Source organism: Sciurus carolinensis, chromosome 14 (genome assembly GCF_902686445.1).
Source record: "Sciurus carolinensis chromosome 14, mSciCar1.2, whole genome shotgun sequence".
Lineage (NCBI taxonomy): Eukaryota > Metazoa > Chordata > Mammalia > Rodentia > Sciuridae > Sciurus > Sciurus carolinensis.
The window spans coordinates 69,138,820-69,158,910 of record NC_062226.1 but is presented as its reverse complement, the minus strand read 5'-3'; the positions used below and the strand labels follow the sequence as shown (position 1 = coordinate 69,158,910).

Genomic DNA, 20,091 nt, shown 5'->3' with positions numbered 1-20,091 from the left:
TTTTATAGACAAGACTCAGGGAGGTTGATGAGTTGGCTGCTGTTATTTATACACAATTTCTAGTATACAGCAGATGACTGATTATATTACAGGAAGTTGCATTACACTAACGAGCTGGTTGGGAGTATGGCTAAGAACCAGGGCAGATGCTGCTTGCAAAAAAACTTGCAGTCATATTTACTATTAATATGTTAGATTAGTTTAACTGAATCCTGGGAAAATGAGTATAGGAAACACTGGTCTTATGGAAAAGGAGAAAGAGAGAAAGAGTCTGAACATGGTTCTTACTCTGGATTGCAGACACCATTTGGTGTCTTCTACTCTGGACTGCAGACACCATTTGGTGTCTTCTAACCCTATGCTGATGGAGACTTTTAAGGACACATATGAACTTTGTATTAACTCATGTTTAACTACAGAAACTATAATGATGAAACTTTATTTGTTCCAAATTGGAATTTGAAATAGGATAACAGTAGTGTGGAAGAAAACTTTTAAAATGAAACTACTTTCTCATAAAAGGAAAAAGTTGAGGAAATTTTACTAAGCTATTTGGTTTTTTTGTGGTATGAGAGAAATTAAATCCAGAGTCTCATCCATGGTAGGCAAGTGCTGTACCACTGAACTACATCCCTAGCACACTCAGCTATTAAAACTTAAAGTCAGAAACTATAGAAAATGTTGAAGAATCTTTCACAGAGGAGCCAAGTGAAGTACAGCTCACCTTTGGACAACACAGGGTTAGGGACACCTTCCCACTGTATAGTTGAAAATCTCCATGTAATTTTTGACTCCCCAACAACTTGATTACGGATTGCCTGCTGTAGACTTGCTGTTACTGACAACATAATCACCACGTACTTTATAATGTGTAGTATATATGGTGAAAAATTTGTGAGAACAAGAGATCATTTTTTACTACAGATTGCAATTTATTGGAGAGTTAAACTGCTCACACAAAGGTGATTAGTATTCCCTGGAGTTTTCAATGGATATTCTCAATGTTTACACTCATTGCAATAGCAACAGCAGTAGCACTGTATGTATACTACAGCTAATTTCATGCAATTATGATTTAATACTGCTTTTTAAAAATATTTTTTCGTTGTCAATGGTCATATATATATATATATATATATATATATATATTTTTTTTTTTTTTTTTTTTTTTTTTTTTTGCTGAGAATCCAACCCAGTGTCTCATACATGCTAAGCAAGAGCTCCACTACTGAGCCACAACCCCAGCCCCTTAATATGGCTTCTTTACATTTGTTTACAGTTCTCTGGACTGCTAATGGCCCCATGTATGATCTGTGTTTGTGTGAGTTTTCATAAATTTTAACTTTCTGTAACATATTTTTGTATATTTTATGGTAGTAAACAATAAAGTAGACTTCTATCTCTATATATTTTATGCATTTATGATATGCCAAAATTTTTCTTTTGCTATTTCTAGGCTATGCAGGGTTAGTTTACCAAGCAAGTTTTTTCAATTTGTTGCAAATCTCCAAAGACAAATAAATAAATCCATGTAGAAGCTGATTATGTTCTTTAAGGATTGATTGTATTTCCATGTCCTGAGTTCCTCCTTCCTCCCTTCAATACTATACATTTGTGTAAATGAACCCTCTCAAAGTAGGAAAATTGAATAGTGACAGTGAAACCTCCAAAAAGCCCTGATGAATTTTTTTTTTCTTTTGTGGCACTGGAATTAAAGCTAGAAGTGCTGTAGCACTGAGCCACATTACCCACCCTTTCTAAATTTTATTTTGAGACAGGGTCTTGTTAAATTGCCAGGCTGACTTCGAACTTGTAATCCTCCTGCCTCAGTCTCCCAAATAGCTGGAATGACAGGTATTCACCACCTTGTCCAGCCCTACTAAATACTTGATATCTTGTTTACTGGCAATGGAAAGGTTACAACATAAGACTATACAAAAAGAGAGGCCAAGACTACAAAGTTCCTAAACTCCAGCAGTTACCAAACCACCCTCTTCCTCAAAAGCTATACTGAGAGTGAGATAGCCAAAACTATCTGATTTGTTGAGACTTCAGACACTTTGCATAGATAAAAGTTGAGAAAAAAAAGAAAGAAAAAAATATTCTGGTTCCTGCAGTCTTGAAAATGGAATTAATTAGAGCAAAGCTGGCAAATATCAATGGAATTCTAGACCCCCATCTCTAAAAAGTCCATCCTCCACCAAACAAGTGATTGCAATTTATTATTCTAAGATCCCAGCCTGGTGTGGGGGTACAGGCCTATAATTCCCGCAACTTGGGAGACTGAGGCAAGAGGATTACAAGTTGTCAGCCAGGGCAATGTTTTGGGAGTACTGGGGATTGAACTCAGGGGCACTCAACCATTGAACCATATCTCCAGCCCTATTTTGTATTTTATTTAAAGAAAAGTTCTCACTGGACAATTTAGAAAGACCGTGTCTTAAAATAAAAAATAAAAAAGGGCTAGGGATGTAACTCAGTGGTAGAGTATCTTAGGGTTCAATCCCCAGTACCGGGGGAAAAAGAAAGAAGAAAAAAAAAATCTCCAAAGTTCCATTTTTAAATCCATGCCAAGAACTCTCAACTAAGTCAATTACTGCCTAAACAACTCAACTACTGGTTATATGACCTCAACAAGATGTCTGCCACCAACCTCCAATACCAGTTTAATTTGTAACTTTCTGTTTTGTTTTTTTTTTCCCTGAAATCAGAGGGAAGAAATCAAGGAACTCTACAAAAAAGAAACTTTACCAAAAAAAGAGTTGTATTGAATAGACCATCCCATACTCAGAAGCTAAAGTTTTTGCCTTCATTTATAGTTAAGGATAAATGCTAGATTTTCAGCTGGGTACAGTGGTAGGTGCCTGTAATTCCAGGCAAGTGAAGTACAGCAATAAATGTATAACAGGGGAAGGCAGCTACTGAGACATATTACAATATGGACGAACCTTGCATTTATTAAGTGAAAGATGCCAGACTAAAAGACCATGCATTGTTTCTTTTTGGGGGGCAGGGGGTACTGGGAATTAAACACAGGGTCTCTAACTTGCTAGGAAAGCACTCAACAACTGTGCTACATTCCTAGCCCTTATTGTTTATATTTATATGAAATGTCAGAATAGGCAAATTCATGAAGCAAATTTAGTAGTTGTCAGGAGCTGAGGGGGTGGAATGGAGATTAAAAAAAAAAAAAAAACCTCTAATGGATATGGGGTTTTATTAGGACAATGAAATCACTTTGGAATTAGCAGTGATGGTTTCTAACTTTATGACTATAGTCTAAAAATCACTGATTTGTACACTCCCTCCCCGCAAGATGGGGATTAAACACAGGGCACTCTCCCACTAAGTTACATCCCCAGCCCTTTTTTATTTTGAGGCAGGGACTTCCTAAATTGCAGTTTGGTCTTGAATGTGTGACCCTCCTGCTTCAGCCTCTGGGGTAGCTGGAATTACAGGCAAGCACCACCTTGCCTGACAAAATTGTGCACTTAAAAGTAAATTCTATGGTGTGTGAATTGTATGTTAATTTAAGAAAGAATAAATTCAAAATAAAAATTTTGAACATATACTAAAAATTCAAACTTTGCCATATTTTATTGATTAGGTTTGCCTCATTTTGAGGGCCTATAAAATGTTTATTGACTAAAAGTAAAGGAGGATCAATAAAGCAGAGGTCAGGGCTGGGAATTCTGTGGGTGAAGGACAATTTTAAAATGCAGGAACCCCTCTGCTTCAGATCTCCCACCTCTTATCACAATGGGAATAATTAACCTTTTCATGAAATCATGGATAATTGTCAGAGAGGAATTTTAAGGAACATCCAGTGTCCGAAATGCCCTATTTTACAAATGAAGAAACCGAGGCCCAGGAGTCTGCTTGCTGTTACTCAGAGAGCTGGCAATGAGGCTGAGAATCAGAGTTCCCGTCTTTGGGCTGCCTTTAACAGTTAAGGTCCATCAGTTTCAGGAATGTGCAGGTGTGATTTGCGGAGAAATGTAAGGAAGAATTCACAGCCTTCTCTCCTCAGAGGACAGCACTTAGCCACGTGAGATTTCGTGACTTCCCTTTAACACACTTGCAAAAAAGATTGTGGCTTGTGTAAGGCCCGTTGTGTGCATCCCATGGGGGAGGGCTCATGAGGAGGAGCATCCCAGTAAGAGAACCAGTGGTAGGAGAGCTGGCACGTACGTCCTGGTCCCGGGTCCTCCTTTACCCAAACTCTTCTTCCCTCTTGAACCTACAGCTATTGCTTGGAATAAAGCGTTTGCACCGAACAGACTTCGTTAGTTCAGTCCTAAATTCTGAAGGTAAGCCCTACTGTCTTCTTTGGGAGTCTTCCGAACAGAACACCTGCACCCTTCAGGCTGGGAAGACTCCCATCCGCTGAGGACTTGGTCCCGCAGTGGAGCTGCAGTGAATGCACGCACCGAGGTCACCTGGCTACCAGGAAACTTCTGGCCGCCCCAGCCCCGGGCCAGAAAATAATTTCTTAGCGGCATGTTTGGGAGGGGACAGTAAGCAGGCCCTAGCCGAGATTATTAACCGTGTCATCCTGGCGCGTCCAGCTCCTCTCCCTGCTAGGGATAACAAACCTAAGGGTTTTACTGGGGGAATGGATTCCGTTCTCTCGGGGTTGGTGATGTAAACGCAGGTGGGCCTGAGGCTGGGAGGTGTGCTAAGATACCTCGTGCGCCCGGTAAGTCTCGGCAGCGCGCAGGCGCACTGGGGCCCGCCCGCCGGCCGGCTCCGAGGCTACAAAGGCAGCGCCCTCCAAAGTCCGATTTCCTCGGCTCTGAGCGAGGCTCCCGAGGTTCCAACTGGCCGGTGTGTCCCTCCTGCTCCGCTGCCGGGCGCAGCCAGAGTTGTTCCCCACTTACTGTCTGAGGCTTGTGGCCTTTCTGGTTTCTCCGCCCTCGCAGCGGCTGCGGTGCCTGACGGCTGCGGCGCGTTCAGGGGTTTAATTCTGGCGCTGCCAGCCGGAGCCGACTCCGCCCCTCCGTCCCGCCTCCTCCCCGAGCTCCGGGAGCCGCGGAGGAGCAAGCGAGCGAGTGGCCAGCCCAGCGCGGCAGGTTGGGAGGAGCGGCTGGAGGTGAGTGGTGCCGGGGGTTGCGCTGCACCCCCTTCCCTGGCACGTTTGGCCTGGGGCGTCCAGGCTCCGACCCCTGCTCGGGGCCGGCCTCCGCGCCGAGCCGTGCAAACTTGGCGCGCGCCGGGGGCGCACGGCGGCGGTGGCGGAGGACAGCCCCCGCGATCTCCCGCTCGCCGGGGTTACTCTGGCGGCCTCAGGACGGCCCTATGGAAGGGGAGGGTCCAAGAGGTGGCTTCGGCTCTGGGGCCGCCCCAGTTTGGCTGGCCCTGCGGCGGCGGAGTTTGGTGGGTCTAGAAGAAGGAGCGCAGCGCCCTGGACTCTGGGAAGCGGGAAAGTACTTGCGGGGCGGGTGAGCGGGCGGGTGCCGGCGCCTCCCGACCCCGACCCGGGCGCGCTGGCCTTAGGGTGCCTCTGGGCCTTGTATTAGCCCGAGGTAGGTTGAGGCACCCCTCTATGAGGCTAATCTCCATTTAGGTCCACGGGCAACTCCGCAGGAGAAGCGGCGATCAAGACCCCTTTATCTTCTGTCCTAGAGCGGCAGGTGGCCTAGGGTCGCCCTCAGCCGACTCCGAGATGGCTCCGGCCAGGAGGTGGGGGAGGGGCGTGGGCTCTGCGGTGCTCGGTCCTTCGTCCCTTGGCCGACCGCCCATCGCTGCCTGGGTTTCTGGAGGATTTGTGGTGTCAGGGCGAGGGAGCGTGTGCAGGAGTCCTTAAGCGACTTGGTCCCTGAGCACCCCCCTCTTCCTTGTCACTTCGGCAAATATTCAAGGAGCTGCGTGCTCACGGCAGCCACCTTTCCTTGATTGTTCTTCCTCCTTTATCTGGGCCCCCCTGGAATTTGCAGAGGCAACTTTTTGTGGTCAGTCTTTCAGGTCAGCAAGAGCGGTGCTGCCCCAAGGATGACCAGGTGAAGGCCTTGGTGGTGCTGGCATTAACAACCCATGGCGTCTTCAGCGCTTGCTTTTTACATGTCCTCTCTAAGGAGGGTAGCTCATCTTAATGAATTATCATACCAGACTGAGGGCGCTAAAACTAATAAGGTTAATCATTCAGATATATAATCATTCAGTTCCTTGTCCCAACTTCATGCTCCCACCTCTTGTGCTGAATGGAAATCAGGTCTCTGCATATTTTTAGTTTTCACGAATTTATTCATCTTGATTTTTAGATGCCACTGAGCTCTTTGCTAGTTTCTCCTTTCACCCAACTTTCTCCACATTTTATTTAAACTTTGGAGATACAATAAGCTGTAAATTTACCCTTTTAGTGTATAAGCTCAGTGACTTTAGTAAAGTTATGCAATCAACACTAATTCCAGAATATTTTCATCACCCACTCCAAACATTTCTATTCCTATTAGTAATTCTCCATTTCCCCTCCCCAGCCCTACTCCCTCGTTTTAAGGTAGCTACATGTGATAGAGATTGAATGAGATCAGAGAGATGATTAACTTTGGTCCTTTTACTGTTAATAGGTTTGGGAAGGGTTCTGCTCCTGAGGCAGTTGAAGAAAAATTAAGTATGGGCAGTCCTATGGGGAGATTAAAAAGCCTGAGGTTGGAGGAGAAGCTACTGGTGGTGGAATAATTGCTTCCCTTAAAGATTCAGAGAAGGAGAGTGCATTTTATGTCCTAGGGAACAGGTGTGCTTTGGGTACTCTTGTACCCTAGATTTCTGTCCTCTGCACATCAGTCTGAGGATCAGCTGCAGCAAAAGTGAGTTCTGATATGTGAGTTTGCTTCTTAACACTGTTATCAATATTGTTTTAATATCCTCCCCAAAGCACACACCAGTGATTGAACCCAGGGCGTTCTACCACTGATGTACATCCCTGGCCCTTTAAAAAAAAAAAAAAAAAAAAAAAAAAAATTCAGCTGGGTTCTAGCTAAGTTGCCCGTACTGTCTTTGAACTTGCTTTCCACCTTCCTCAGCCTCCCAAGTAGTTGGAATTATAGTTGTGCACCATCCTTTCTGGCTCTGACTTTGTAATCCCTTCATTATCCTATGGGTATGCTTTTATTTAATAAAATCACTACACCATTGGAAATGTGTGTTAATTTGGGGATTCTTTCTAGTATATATTACTGAATGTTTACTAGTACATATTGTACAATAGTGTTTTTCCTCCCCCCATTTTTTTTTTTTTTTGGATGTTTCATAAACTAGGGATTTTTTTTTTTTTAAATCTATCCATAGAGTTGAGTTATCCTTGAACCTAGCATGACATTGATTAAAGAAATCTTTAAGTTGCTAACGTCTTACCTTCAAAAGGGTGTCTCATGGCTTTAAATTGCAATTCTGAAAATAATGGTGAGGTTGATACTGATATTTTCTTTATAAATAGCATAAGCTGAATTTATTTGCAGTTTCATTTACCAATCATATGCAGGTGTATTTTTTTTTTTTTTTTTGTCCTCAATGTTGTGGATGTAACCCAGGACCTCATGCATGCTAGGCAAACACTACTATTGAGCTGCAGCCCTAGCCCTGCAGTTTTTCTATATGTGATACTCTCCCCAAGGGGTATGGAGCCAGGAGCTTTAGAAGATATAAAGGTATCATATTAAGTTGTTTTTCTCACCCAGAAATTATATATTAAAAGTACCAATTAGGCAAAATTCTTATATATGACAAAGGAGGTATTTATTCAATTAATATTGAATCCTTCTTTGAGTTCTGAGTGGGAAGAGGTCTTTGCTTCCTGGATGACTAAGAGTAACCTCTCAGAAGAGTAGGAGTTGGGCTGGACTTTTAGAGATCTTTAAAAATTGGTGGGGAGCAGGTACCTCAGAAGATAAGGACCCCACTGAGCCCTCTTGAGGGAGAGATTAACCAAGCACAAGGAGAGCCTCCGCTGGCCACTCTGGACAATGGGAGTGATTCTGGCTTCCTGGCCATTCTTCTGGAAGATAATGAAAATAACTGAGCCTCTATAAAAGCAGAACAAAAAATATGCACCTTATTGGGGAGGAAGATGTTTTGTACATGCAATTCAGAGTTTTGGGGTTTGATTGCAAACGCCTGACAAAGATTAGGATGCAGCGGGCTGCAGCTTTTCCAGTGATAACTCAACTCCTCTGCTTTCCCCTCTGATAAAATTCAGTGAACAGGGCTGGGGTTGTGGCTCAGTGGTAGAGTGCTTGCGTAGCCCCTGTGAGGCACTGGGTTCAATTCTCAGCACCATTAAAAAAAAAAAAAAAGTTAAAAAATGCCAGTTTGACTCCAAAGGATGAGAGGTGAAAGTTAAAAAAAAAAAAAAAAAAAAAAAAAAAAAGAAAAAAGAAAATCATGAACATCTCCCTAACATGAAGGCTGCAACATCAACCGTCATTGAGAATAAGCCAATGTTAGTTAACTTTAGTAAACAATAATTACATTTTTATGACATGGGAAGCGCTGGTGGGGGAATTCACAGACCAAAACCCTCAGAGCCTACCAAGAGAGACACACAAGGAAACAACTGTAATAGGCAAAAAAGTAGAACAAACATATATAAATAACCATTCTGGAAAGGTAGTAGATGGAGAAATTAATGCTGAGAGATCTGGGTCATATTTGGGGGGATTGAACTTTGAAAAATGAGTACAGGTGGAGATTTAAGAGCCTTGAATTTAGGCAATAGCTTTAGAATAAGGGCAATAGACAGTGCTTGACACAGAATTCTGTGGCCAGTCACATGCTTGGAGTCCCAAGTGATGGCAATTTGAGATTGTACCATTTGTCCATTGACTTGTAACTGCCAAAGTCTGCCTGGTGGATCTTTGTGTAAATATTGTAGCTCTGGACTCAGACTGGCTAATTGGAATCTTATCTTTTGCTTGCTCTGTGACCTTTAGCAAGTTTCTGACCCTCTCTGTGCCTTGATTTCCTATCTATAAAACAGGGATAATCTGGGTGTGGTGGTTCACTCCTGTAATCCCAGCCACTCAGGAGGCTGAGGATTGTGAGTTTGAGGCCAGCCTGGGCAACAGTGAGATCCTGTCTCAAAACAATCAAAAACAAGAGACCAGGGGTAATAAGGCACCTCTATCATAGGGTTTAGGAGGATTAAGTGGGTTCAAACCATCGATGTTGACTAAGATGGTCACAAATCTGTCTAGCATCAGGAAGACTTCTAAGAGTAACTGCTACACCCTGTTGACTATTTATTAATTTCTGAATTTTAAAATTTCTAACATTTTCAAGGAGTGAATAATGCAAAATAATGAAGGGTTTAACATGAAAACTAAAACCTATCACTCTGGTCACAGCTCAGCCGTAGTGTCTTTAAGTGATAACTTCTCTTTCTGTCGTTAGGTCTCGGTGGTTATAACAATTGACCCCCAAATTTAGTGGTTTAAAATTGTTTAGGGCCATGTGGGTAAGGGATTTGGGGTGACCTGGCTGGATGGTTCTGCTCCCTGGAGTGCTGAGGTTGCTCTGTGGCACCTGCCCTTGGATGGGCTTCTCTGGAGGGTCCAAGAAGACTTTGCTTCTGCATCTTATGTTTTGATAGGGGTATCTGGAAGGCTGGGCTCAGTATTGACTGCTTATCAGAGCACATACACCTGTTGACTTCACTTGTCATCTTGGTGATTTTTAGCATGGTCACCCCAGGCAGAGGGACTTCTCATGCGATAACAGGTTTCCCCCTGTGTTGGTGTTCTCCAGAGAAATAATCAGTAGGTGTATGTGTATCAGTGAGTTTTTTGTTGTTGTTGTTTTTTCCTTCAAAATAATTATTTTGGAGGCTGGCTTGTCCAAACTTTGCAGTATGGGCCAGCATTTGGAGATCAGGACAACCATGGTATAGAGGAAGACTCCAGTCTGCTGGAGAATTCCCTGTTTAAGGAACCTGCTCTTTTTGTTCTCTTCAGGCCTTTGCCTGATTGGATGAGGCCCACTTACATTAAGACCTATAATCTGCTTTTCCCAGGGTTAAATTTGTTAATCTCTAAAACAACCTCCAGGACACATAACATGAACCATCACGCCCCACAGTGATCAGCTCAAACAAACTAAAATAGAAACTCCGTGGCCTTTTTTGACCTACGCCCCAAAGTTGGGACGTACACAATCTTCAGTTGGATATAGACCCCCCAACCCCCTTAATGGGAAAAATGTCAAAGAAGTTGCAACCTTCTTTTTAGATGGCTGCTATATATTGATACCACCAATTTGACGTCTTTCAACACCTTGCTAAGAAAAGGAAATATGTTCGCCTCTTTTCTCTCCTTTTGGCCTCTCAGTTTTGTTTTGTTTTTTTGTGGTGGTGCTGGGGATCGAACCCAGGGCCTTGTGCTTGTGAGACAAGCACTCTGCCAACTGAGCTATAGCCCCATCCCTACCTCCCAGTTTTAAAATTTTTATTAGATATTGGTTTTACTTCTAGTTACCTTTATAAATTTAAGTAAAACACATTCTTTTTTAGGACAGGCGATATGGAGAACCTGGGCTTGCTGGAGAGGGCGTGAGTTGGGAGGAGTGGTGAGCAGGAGCGGGGTGTCTCCAGGGGTAGAGGCCCGACAATGAGGCTCTTGTTCAGACACACAGACCTGCCAGAAGGAAGGATCCTCATGCTTTTTCATCACAAAAGCAATCAGTTAATTGGAAACAATTATATATGATGGTGTCAAGAACCTTGTAACTTTTTTTTTTTTTCCTCCTTTAATTCATTTAGTTAATGGAATTGAGCAATGGGGCTTAGTTGAACTCTCAGAAGACAAACTAATCCCTTTTTATATCATGGGAGCCCCTGAGGAGCACCCAACAACTTCCACTATTATTGGCTTGCAGCTATTGCATATTACAGATAAAACCTCACTTGATTTTTTTATTTTTAATCTAAATTTTGGCTTGATTAGATGCAAGAATGGAAATATCATGGTCTGCATTCATTTTTGGCTAAATTCACATTCTCTTTGCAATTCTGACCAGCTTATTTGTGAACCTTGGGGCGGGGGAGGGGGACTGGAAAAAGTAATTAGAGCAGAAGTAGAAATCAAACCTGACCACTTTCTTGTTCTGTGCCCTCTGCCCCTTCCTCCTCCTCTTAAGTATTCATTTAAACAGCGCTGTCCTTTGCTGTAAGGATCTCAGTGTACGAGTGGCCCTCCTTGGGGAAGGGATCCTCCCTGTGAGGCGATGTCATCTCACCTCTGCTGGATTCTCCCCATCTCTTTCCCAGGTGGTGCCACCAAAGGGGTCAGTCCTCTGGGTGTCCCTTTCAGTCACAGCTCTTCCTTCTACTTCATAGAGTGGTTCTGTCAGTCTTATTTTTGTATTCATAGTATCAAGAGTATTCAGTCTTCCTGGCCTGGCTTTTCTTACCCCATGTATAGGACTTTTCTTACCACAAGTATAGGACTGATACACGTTTTGGTATGTGCTTATGGGCCGTCCTTTGTCTTTGCCATGTGGTGCTCCCTTGTGTGGCTGTCCCACTGTTGTTTGTCCCTCTCCCTGTAGATGTATGATGAGTTGTTTCCCAGTTTGAACTAACGAGTAGAACTGTGGGAGAAATTTTGTGCATGTGCTCTAGTGAGCATATGTGTGTATTTATTTGGGGCATGTATCTAGGAGTGGAATTGTTGGCCACACAGTTCTTCTGGAGTAGATAGACTACAGGTGTTTTTTTTATCCCTTTATACTTTTCAATAATGGTGGGTGAGTTCCCATTGCTTCACTTTCTTGCCAGTGCGTGGTCTTGTCTGTTGTCTTATTTTAGCTGATCCCTTACAAATGGGTGTTAATTGAAGTTTCCAGATCAGTGATGAAGATGAGCACCTCAAAAATGGTTCAGCCTTTTTACTTTAAGCACAGTGAAATAGAAAAGCTGAATGGGGTAGAGAATTCATGGAGACCATATGAGTTCTTAAATGGATCTAGCTTTTCTCTTTCTCCGTGCTATAAAATTTACTTCTCACAGTTTTTTTTCTTTGATTTATTGGGAGATAGATTCCAAGGGATTTACGTCCAATAAAAGATTAAAGAAGAGAAACTTACTATGTTGAAAATTAAGGTATTCAGTATGCTTTAAAGCTCATGCTGTTTCAACTTCTTTTCTTTTTGGTGCGGGGATGGAACTCCAGGGGCCCTAGGTGATAGGCAACTGTTCTACCTCTGAGCGACATGCTCAGCTGCCTGTTTCAACTTTTCTAATTTGTCTGATCTCTTGATTTTTTTGCCTTTCACTGTGACATTTTGATAGGAAAAGTTGTCTGAGTCCTGCTTTGTAGTTGACTGAGGATCAAATTTCCACATGAAAATGCAGAAGAAAATTTCAGTTCCTGACGTATCAGATTTGAAGGAAAAAAGCGAAGGGGCCTGTCAACCCAGGGTTAAGTGGAATATCGTGAGCTGAATGGCAGAGCTCTAAGTTTTTGCTGTTTCTTAGAAGATGAAATGAGTCGTTTCTAGGAACTTTGCACATGGTTTGGCACGCTTGAGTTTGTTGTGCTGTATTTTCTGTTGGCCCTCTGAAATTTCCTGCTTTGTCTTCTACTTAGGGAGCCCATTTTGTCTGGGTTGGTCTTTTAATAGTCTTGTGCGCCTCCTCAAGAATGACACCTGCACATATCACCTCTAACTCTGTACTTAATCTGTGCATATATTCCACCTTCCCCTAAGTAGCATTAGAGATCCTGCTGAGCAAGGAATAGATGCTGCATGGTCCTTGATACCTGTAAGTTACTTGTAGGTGCCATCTGTCCTCTTGGTGACAAGATTAAATCCTGGATTACATAACAAACCAGGCCTTGGAGAATCTAGGCTTCTGACCTCAGGGGCAGAATAAGATTTCTCTGCCTTAAGAAACAACACACTTTAAACTCCTTTCAGAATTAAAATTCAGGAGTGGGAGGAGAGTTTGCCAGATTCCTGCCAAGGAAAGGAGTCTGGGAGAGAAAGGGTTGCCGTTGACTTCAGCATTTTTTCAGCCCCGCAAGCTTTCAGTAACAACCAGGAGAGGTCATTTCATTAGGTAACTGACTGCTGCCAATTTTTGCATATGGTTTTTACTTCTTTAAAGTTGAGAAAATTGGAGGCTAGTTCCTCAATGAGATCTTGTGAACTTGGTTGTGTCCTGCCATCCCCACTGGACAGGTGGGGGGCAGCGGTGGTGGTTGTGGCTCCAGAGTAGGATCTGTGAACTGTTTGTAGTGCTGGGAATGACAGAAATGTGGGTGGGAGGCACAGGGCAGAGATGCTGGCTTGAGAAACAGCAGCGCTTTCTCTGGTGTGGCCAAGTGGGAGGGCAGTAACCAGGTTGCCCTTTGTGGACATTCAGAAATACTTGTTGAATGGATAAGTGTCATTTTGTTAGTATGTTCCTCGGCTCTCAGGTGGCCTGACGTTCTGATTCACCAGTCCTCATTACAGTGATTTATATGCCCACCATGTGGCACCTGTCCCTTTGGGAGATTCAGTTTCCTGCTTCCATTGCTCAAGTTTAAACATTTTGGTTACAGAGAGATTGTCCTAGTGAGATTTGGCCCCACCTTAAGTATGCATCTAAGTCTGGGTTTTGTTGTCCAGTATTCTTCCTTTTTCTGTGAACTCAGAGCCATGAAGGAGCTATAATGTTAGCCTCCTGAAATTTAGTACCCTATTTTGTCAGGATAGTGTGGATCAATCTTTAGGCTAGGAGAGGAAGAGAACTGTTTCTTTGTAGGTTTATTTTGGCTGACCTCAGGAAGCAGAAAGCTCCAGTTTGGATATTTATGGGGAAATAGGAAAACCTGGTCAAGGCCTTACTTTCCCTTGCCTGAAGCCCTTCACGTGCACAACTTCTTAGCCATCCAGAGCACATGAGCCTCTTGGAAACAGAGATTTCCAGACTCCATTCTGCTGAAGGGAAGGTGTACCCACAGTTTGCCTCTGGAGGTCAAAGATGAGTAATGAAGCCATGAAAACTCTCAACCAACCCCAAGTGATTGTATAAAGTAGCCAATGGGAAAAACGGGCACTTTTTCCTGCACTGTGAACTTAAATGACAGAAGGAGGAAATACTGCTTAAGGGACTGAAGTTTATGTAGATTATAGATCATTTTCCTGGGAACTTTTTCAAAGAAAAAAATGTTGTCACCCTTTGGCCTCATCTCCGATTTGCTCAGTAACCTTGCTGACCTGTAAACCAGGCCCCTCTGATCAGGGTCTTGGCTTAACACTACAGTGCACCTGTTCACACCTGCACTTAGCCCTGGGTCCCAGGCTGGGCTGGGATGCCAAATCCATGCTCACTGTGCTTCATCCTGAGCATCCCCTTCTCTCTCCTTGATCCTCGGTAACCCAGGATAGCTTTTCTATTTTGTCCCCATTTTTTCCCCTTTATTTTTGGACTGATCAGATTGAGGGGTTCGGATTATACATAAGGCAGCAGTTGGGAGTGCGGGTCCTGAGTCTCTGATTTGCTGTGGGGAGTGTGTTTTGTCTCTGTTTGGAAAGAAACATTAACTTTACACTGTGGTGTTTCAGTGTGTCCTGGTGAGTTTACATGGAGGAGCATGCAGGGAGGGAAGATGAGGGAGGAGGACCTTGGATATAGTAGCTCCTGACTGTGAAACTCCTAGAAAAAATCTGAAAACAGCTGATTTGTTTGCTTCTTGACAAAAGAATAAAGAAAGGGCAGTAACCTAGGTAGCCCACAGTGGAACCCTGGCAGGAAGTAACAGGATAGAGCCAGGCTCAGGGGACCTGGTACTGTGGAAAACCCCAACTCAGCCATCCCAATACCACCACCCTTCTTCCTTCTGTGTAAGCTCTCAGCCACTTTTGCCCAAGCAGAACAATCCTGGACTCCTGCAGAATGGGGATAGTGACAGCCACTGCACAGAGGAGCTGAGGGGATCAATGAGGTGATAGATGTGTGAACCTTAACTCACAGGGAACCTTCACTTAGTTCAGGATTAAGGGATTCCTGGAGCTTAGGTGTCCAGGCAGAAGTTGAGGTTGGGGCTCTGGTTATTGCAGGGATTTGGGATGAGGAGAGATGGGATGTTTTTGGAATCCCAAATTGGTGCTCTGCTGGTTACCCAAAACTGTGCTGGAAGGAGCTGTGGGGTTCTAAGAGCCTGTGAAGCAAACCATTCATCATTGTAACAGTGTTTCCAGTGTGGCGCATGAATACCCTTGATACCCTATGGGCAGGCTATTGGCTGTCAGGCTGGTGGTTCCTGGAATCTGAAGCTTGGGCCAGCAAGTACAGTAACATTGTATTTATACTACCCGAGTTCCCAGGGGAATGGAAGGCTTGCAGCCATTCACTTACCTTTCCCTGCATCAGTGGAATTCCATGATTTGAGTGGGGAAATCCAGAGGATTGGGTTTGTTTCTCAAAGCCACATTTCCTATGAACAAAGTTTAGTCTGTTCTCAGTCATTAAGAACTTTCATTCATCAGTATAGACTGAGAATAAAAAGTCAAGTCACAAAGAAGATATTTGGCATACCACCCTCTACAACAAAATAGCTTGTCCAGGATACTAAAGAACAATTACCACTGGGCATGGTGACACATGCTTATGATCCCAGTGGCTCAGGAGGCTGAGGCAGGAGGATTGCAAGCTCAAAGCCAGCCTCAGCAACTTAGCAAGGCCCTAAGCAATTTTAAAAACCCTGTCTCAAAACAAAGTACTGGGGATATGGCTTAGTGATTAAGTGCCCCTGGGTTCAATCTCCAGGATTTAAAAAAAAAAAAAAAAAAAAAAAATACCAGTCAGTGAAAAAAAAAAAAAAATTGATCAAAAGGGCAGTTATCAGTAAAATTAGGAGTACCATAAAATACAAATACACCTGAATTGCTAAAATTGAACCACAGACTGAAAACTTGTAACTAAATACTTGCAAAGACGTAGAAAAGTTCAAACTCTTAAATACTGCTGGTAGAACTGTAAATTGGTTTAATCATTTTGAAAAATTGTTTGGAAGTATCTATAAACATATCTGAACCTGTATCTGAATAGATATCCTATGACTCAGCAATGACAACTGAAATGAGTATATGCACCAAAGCTTTTATAAGAATGTTCATAATAGCGCCAGTTAGAAACACTGTGAATGCCCACAAATAGGGCAGAGAAACTTGTGGCATAGTTATAGTGAAGTACTACACAGCAATAATAATAATAATAATAATAATAATGATAATAAAACCTGAGGCAAAAGAGTTAAAAATAGGCACAAAGGAAACTTGTGTCCCTCCAAGGTCAGGTTTCTATGTGGCAGGGCGATGCCAAAAGCCAGGCCTCATGAAGTTGAGGGCAGTTCCTGCGTGAGGAAAAAAACCCGGTAGACATCTGTTGCCTAGTGCCTAGACCCCCTCCAAAAAAAGACCCAGTAACCTAATTGGACCAAAGGTGCATGAAGAGCTCATGGGCACTGAGTGCCGTATCTAAAATGGGGTCAGGGGCCAATCCTAGTAAATCCTGTTACTGTGCGCACTCACCCTGACCAGGGATTTCATTCTTAAAATTCAAGAGACAAAGAACCCACCCAACCCTGCTTCATGCTACAAAAGTACTGCCATACATTACTCACAGATATTCCATTGAGTAAAAAAGTCCAAAATGAGTGTGTTACATGATTTCATTTATGCAAAACTCAAGGAAAAATAAAAAAAACTAACATGGTGATAGAAGTTAGTAGGACAGGGCTTGTGTAGAGATATATGGTGGGGGGCAAAAGGAACTTCTGGAGTCCTGGTAATGTTCTCTACCTCTGGTCTACGTATTGATGACATAGGTGATGTAATTTGTAAGTCATCAGGAAACAATATTTGCATACTTCATGTGTACTAATTCAATTAAAAAATTAAGAGCAAATATTTAAAAACAAACCAAAACTTGGTTGGGTATCCTAGCAATTTATAAGACTGAGGCAGGAGAATTACAAGTTCCAGGTCAACCTGAGCAACATAGAAAGATCAGGTCTTAACATTTAAAAATTGGGGTGAGGAGCCGGGAATGGTGTCATATGCCTGTAATCTCAGCAACTTGGGAGGCTGAGGCAGGAGGATCACAAGTTTGAGGCCAGACTCAGCAACTTGATGAGACCTTGTCTCAAAATAGTTCAGTGGTAAAATGTCCCAGGGTTCAATCCCCAGTACAAAAAAAAAAAAAAAAGAAGGTGGTGGTGGTGCTGCTGATGAGGATATAGCTCAGTAGTAAGACCCCTTAGTTCAATCCTCAGTACCACTAAAATAGGCAAATAATAAATCAATGCATTTTAGTGCAAGAAAGAAAAACTCATTTAGGCTTGCTTAAACAAACCAGCATCAACAGGAATTTATTGGGTAGAACCCAGTGGAACCTAAGAGCATGGGCCCAGTCAGTCCTGGGAATTACCCTTGGTGTTATGATCTGTTTTGGACAGTCATGGTGTCTGATTCCCAGCATCTGCACTTTTCATCGCTTCTTTCTACAGACCGCTTTTCTCTGCTTCAGCTCTCACAGTAAAAAGTGGCAATCCACCCCTTGTTGACCATGATCTCCGTGCCAAGCTCAGCTCCTCTTTTATACTTTGTAGTTCACTGTTTCTAGCCTTCTCTCCCTCCCTCCTGATTGACTTAGCCTTGTCTCTTTGTTTTCTTCCAGTAATAGGAATCTACTATGGTGTGCTGTGGCTAGAAAGGCTAGGCTCATGTAAGAAAGTCAGAGCAGACAAGGATCAGGATGGGTGGATTTCTGAGAGATGGGTGAAAAGAAAATGGTTGTCATCCTACCACACATTCCATGGAACTTCTGCTTCCTTTGATCTTTTCCAGACACTGTTGAATTGAGGCAAAGAATCCTAGGGAATTCTTCCTTTCCAGACAAAATCGGTCTGTCTGCTTCCAAGAAGGACATCCTAACAGCTCGATCCTAATTTCTTGCTGAGGTCTCCCTAAGCTTTGATTTTTACCAAGACTCCCCCCATCAACTGGTCTTGCAGAGGTAGCTGTGACCTTCCATCATTTTAGGCTTATGGAATGATTCTTTTTAAAATTTTTTGGTAATTGTAGGTGGACAGAATGCCTTTATTTTTATGTGGTGCTAAGGATCAAACCCAGTGCCTCACACATACTAGGCAAGCACTCTGCCACTGAGCTACATCCCCAGCCCAGAGATAATTTCTTAAATACATGAAGATTCAGACTTTTCAGTACATAACACCTTGTACTAAATTATAGGAAACATTATTCCCACATTGGTATGAATTGTTAGAGGATAACCTTCCTGACATCTGTCATCATTTTGCTAACCCTGACCGAGCTTGTGGGTGTCCAGATTCAGGATGTTTCAAAGCATAGTGTGATCTTTTTCCTAGTCTCTTGGGTAAGTTATGGATATCCTGTGAACCTTGACTTGGCCTATGCCTTTATGAGACTTCTTAGCATTGCCCTTGAGCTTCTAAGCTCATTTGTTCCCTCCCAGCTAAAACTGACTCTCCCCAGAGCCTCTGGATATGAAAGTCTGTCTACTTAGTGCTAGTAAAGTGTTCTGAGTTTCCCTGGACATCCCCCTTGTCAGGCTTCACCACAGATTTACAGGTGGTCTTATGGAATGTTTTCCTTCAGAGATTGTTTTAAACTGGGTGTAGTGGTACATTCCTGTAATCTCAGTGACTTGGAAGACTGAGGCAAGATCATAAGTTCGAGTTCAGCCTCAGCAACTTAGTGTAGACCCTGTCTCAAAATAAAAAAGAACTGGGGCTGTGGTTCAGCTGTTAAGCCCCTCTGAGTTCAGTCTCTGGCACCAAAAACAAAAAAATTGGTTTTGAGTGAGTTAATATATAAATTTTCATCACAATAGCTATGAAAAGGGTCTTGACTTTGTATTATTTTTCTTTGACTTGTAGAAAACAAATGCGAGAGAGTGATTTTCATTGTTATGTTTTAATTGATCATTTTAGAACTATTTGATTCATTGGGTCTTGGTAAATTTTCCAGGTAGACACTAATACTTGAAAGCTAAAAAAGAACCTGGGACTTTTTAATTTTTATGATTTCTACATCCCATAAAATCTCAGACAATTATATTTCCTTATTTTGCCAGAATACCAGCCTGCCGGTTAAGTTTATAGCCTTGATTCTCGTTTTATCCCCCATCAGTTAGACATTAATTACCTGCCTGTGGAAGGGTTGGCTGCTGGACCTTTTCTTTGTTCTCATCAAGGTCTTCTAAAGGTCAGCCAAACCAGTAACTCCAGTGCTCCCAGTCTTCCTAAGCACTTTGGGTAAGGTGAAAACTTGATTAGAAGAAGGCAGAAGTTATTGCCATTTCACTATTAGTTGTGCAAATGGATAATGTGAAGATTCATTCATATGGCCTGTGCCATATATCTGCTTTCTTCAGACTGCCCTAGGTAGTAATGGTTCCACTGATGGTTAACAGTTTTACAAATGAAATGGTTCCATCACTCAGATTATGCTCAGTGACTTAAAACAACATTTTAATTTCTTGGTCACATCATTTTATAGCTGGGGCTCTATGGCAGGGGTCTTCTTCATTTTAGATCCCAGGTAAATGAACTACCCCACTCTGGGAGAGACTCTTATAGCAGGAGGTTAGAAAGGAAATGACCAGCAGTCCATTCATGGCTGTTAACACCCTGCTTGTTTGTCACTTACACTAGCCTTCAGTCAACTGGAGCAAGTCAGGACTCATGTGCCACAGAGGAGTCAGGAGGTGTAGTTGATTTTTCCATCTGCAGACTCAGTCGTGTGACATTGGGAGGGTTATAATCTTCTTTCAGGGAGGGCAGAAAATAATTGGAAACAACATAATCTACCATAATGGCAAACCATATTTAATTCAAAAAGGTTTAATGACCTGTATGCCCATTCATAAACAGTTTTTGGAATTGATTAAATCTGTTATGGACTTTATTTAGAAAAGGTTATGCCTCAGAAATCTGCCTAGAGTTAGAAAATAAGGTCTATTATTTGAATAGGACTGACAGATCTCTTATGAGCCATACTCACAATTTGGTAACTTCTCATTGCTTCTCAAGAGTCTAGATCTGTATTTTAGTCAAGAAATAACAT

At 42.7% G+C, this 20,091-nt stretch overlaps 1 protein-coding gene across 2 annotated transcripts in view; it reads left to right on the top strand.

Moving 5' to 3' along the window:
• Nucleotides 1-5,046: 5,046 nt before the first annotated feature.
• Kank1 (KN motif and ankyrin repeat domains 1) overlaps nucleotides 5,047-20,091 on the top strand; it is a 203,974-nt gene continuing 188,929 nt past the window's right edge. The window contains exon 1 of one of the 2 annotated variants that reach the window (XM_047523891.1): nucleotides 5,047-5,092. The gene's annotated coding sequence lies outside the window, so the exon portion shown is untranslated. The remainder of the gene's footprint in view (nucleotides 5,093-20,091) is intronic. The other variant, XM_047523888.1, reaches the window with a different exon arrangement.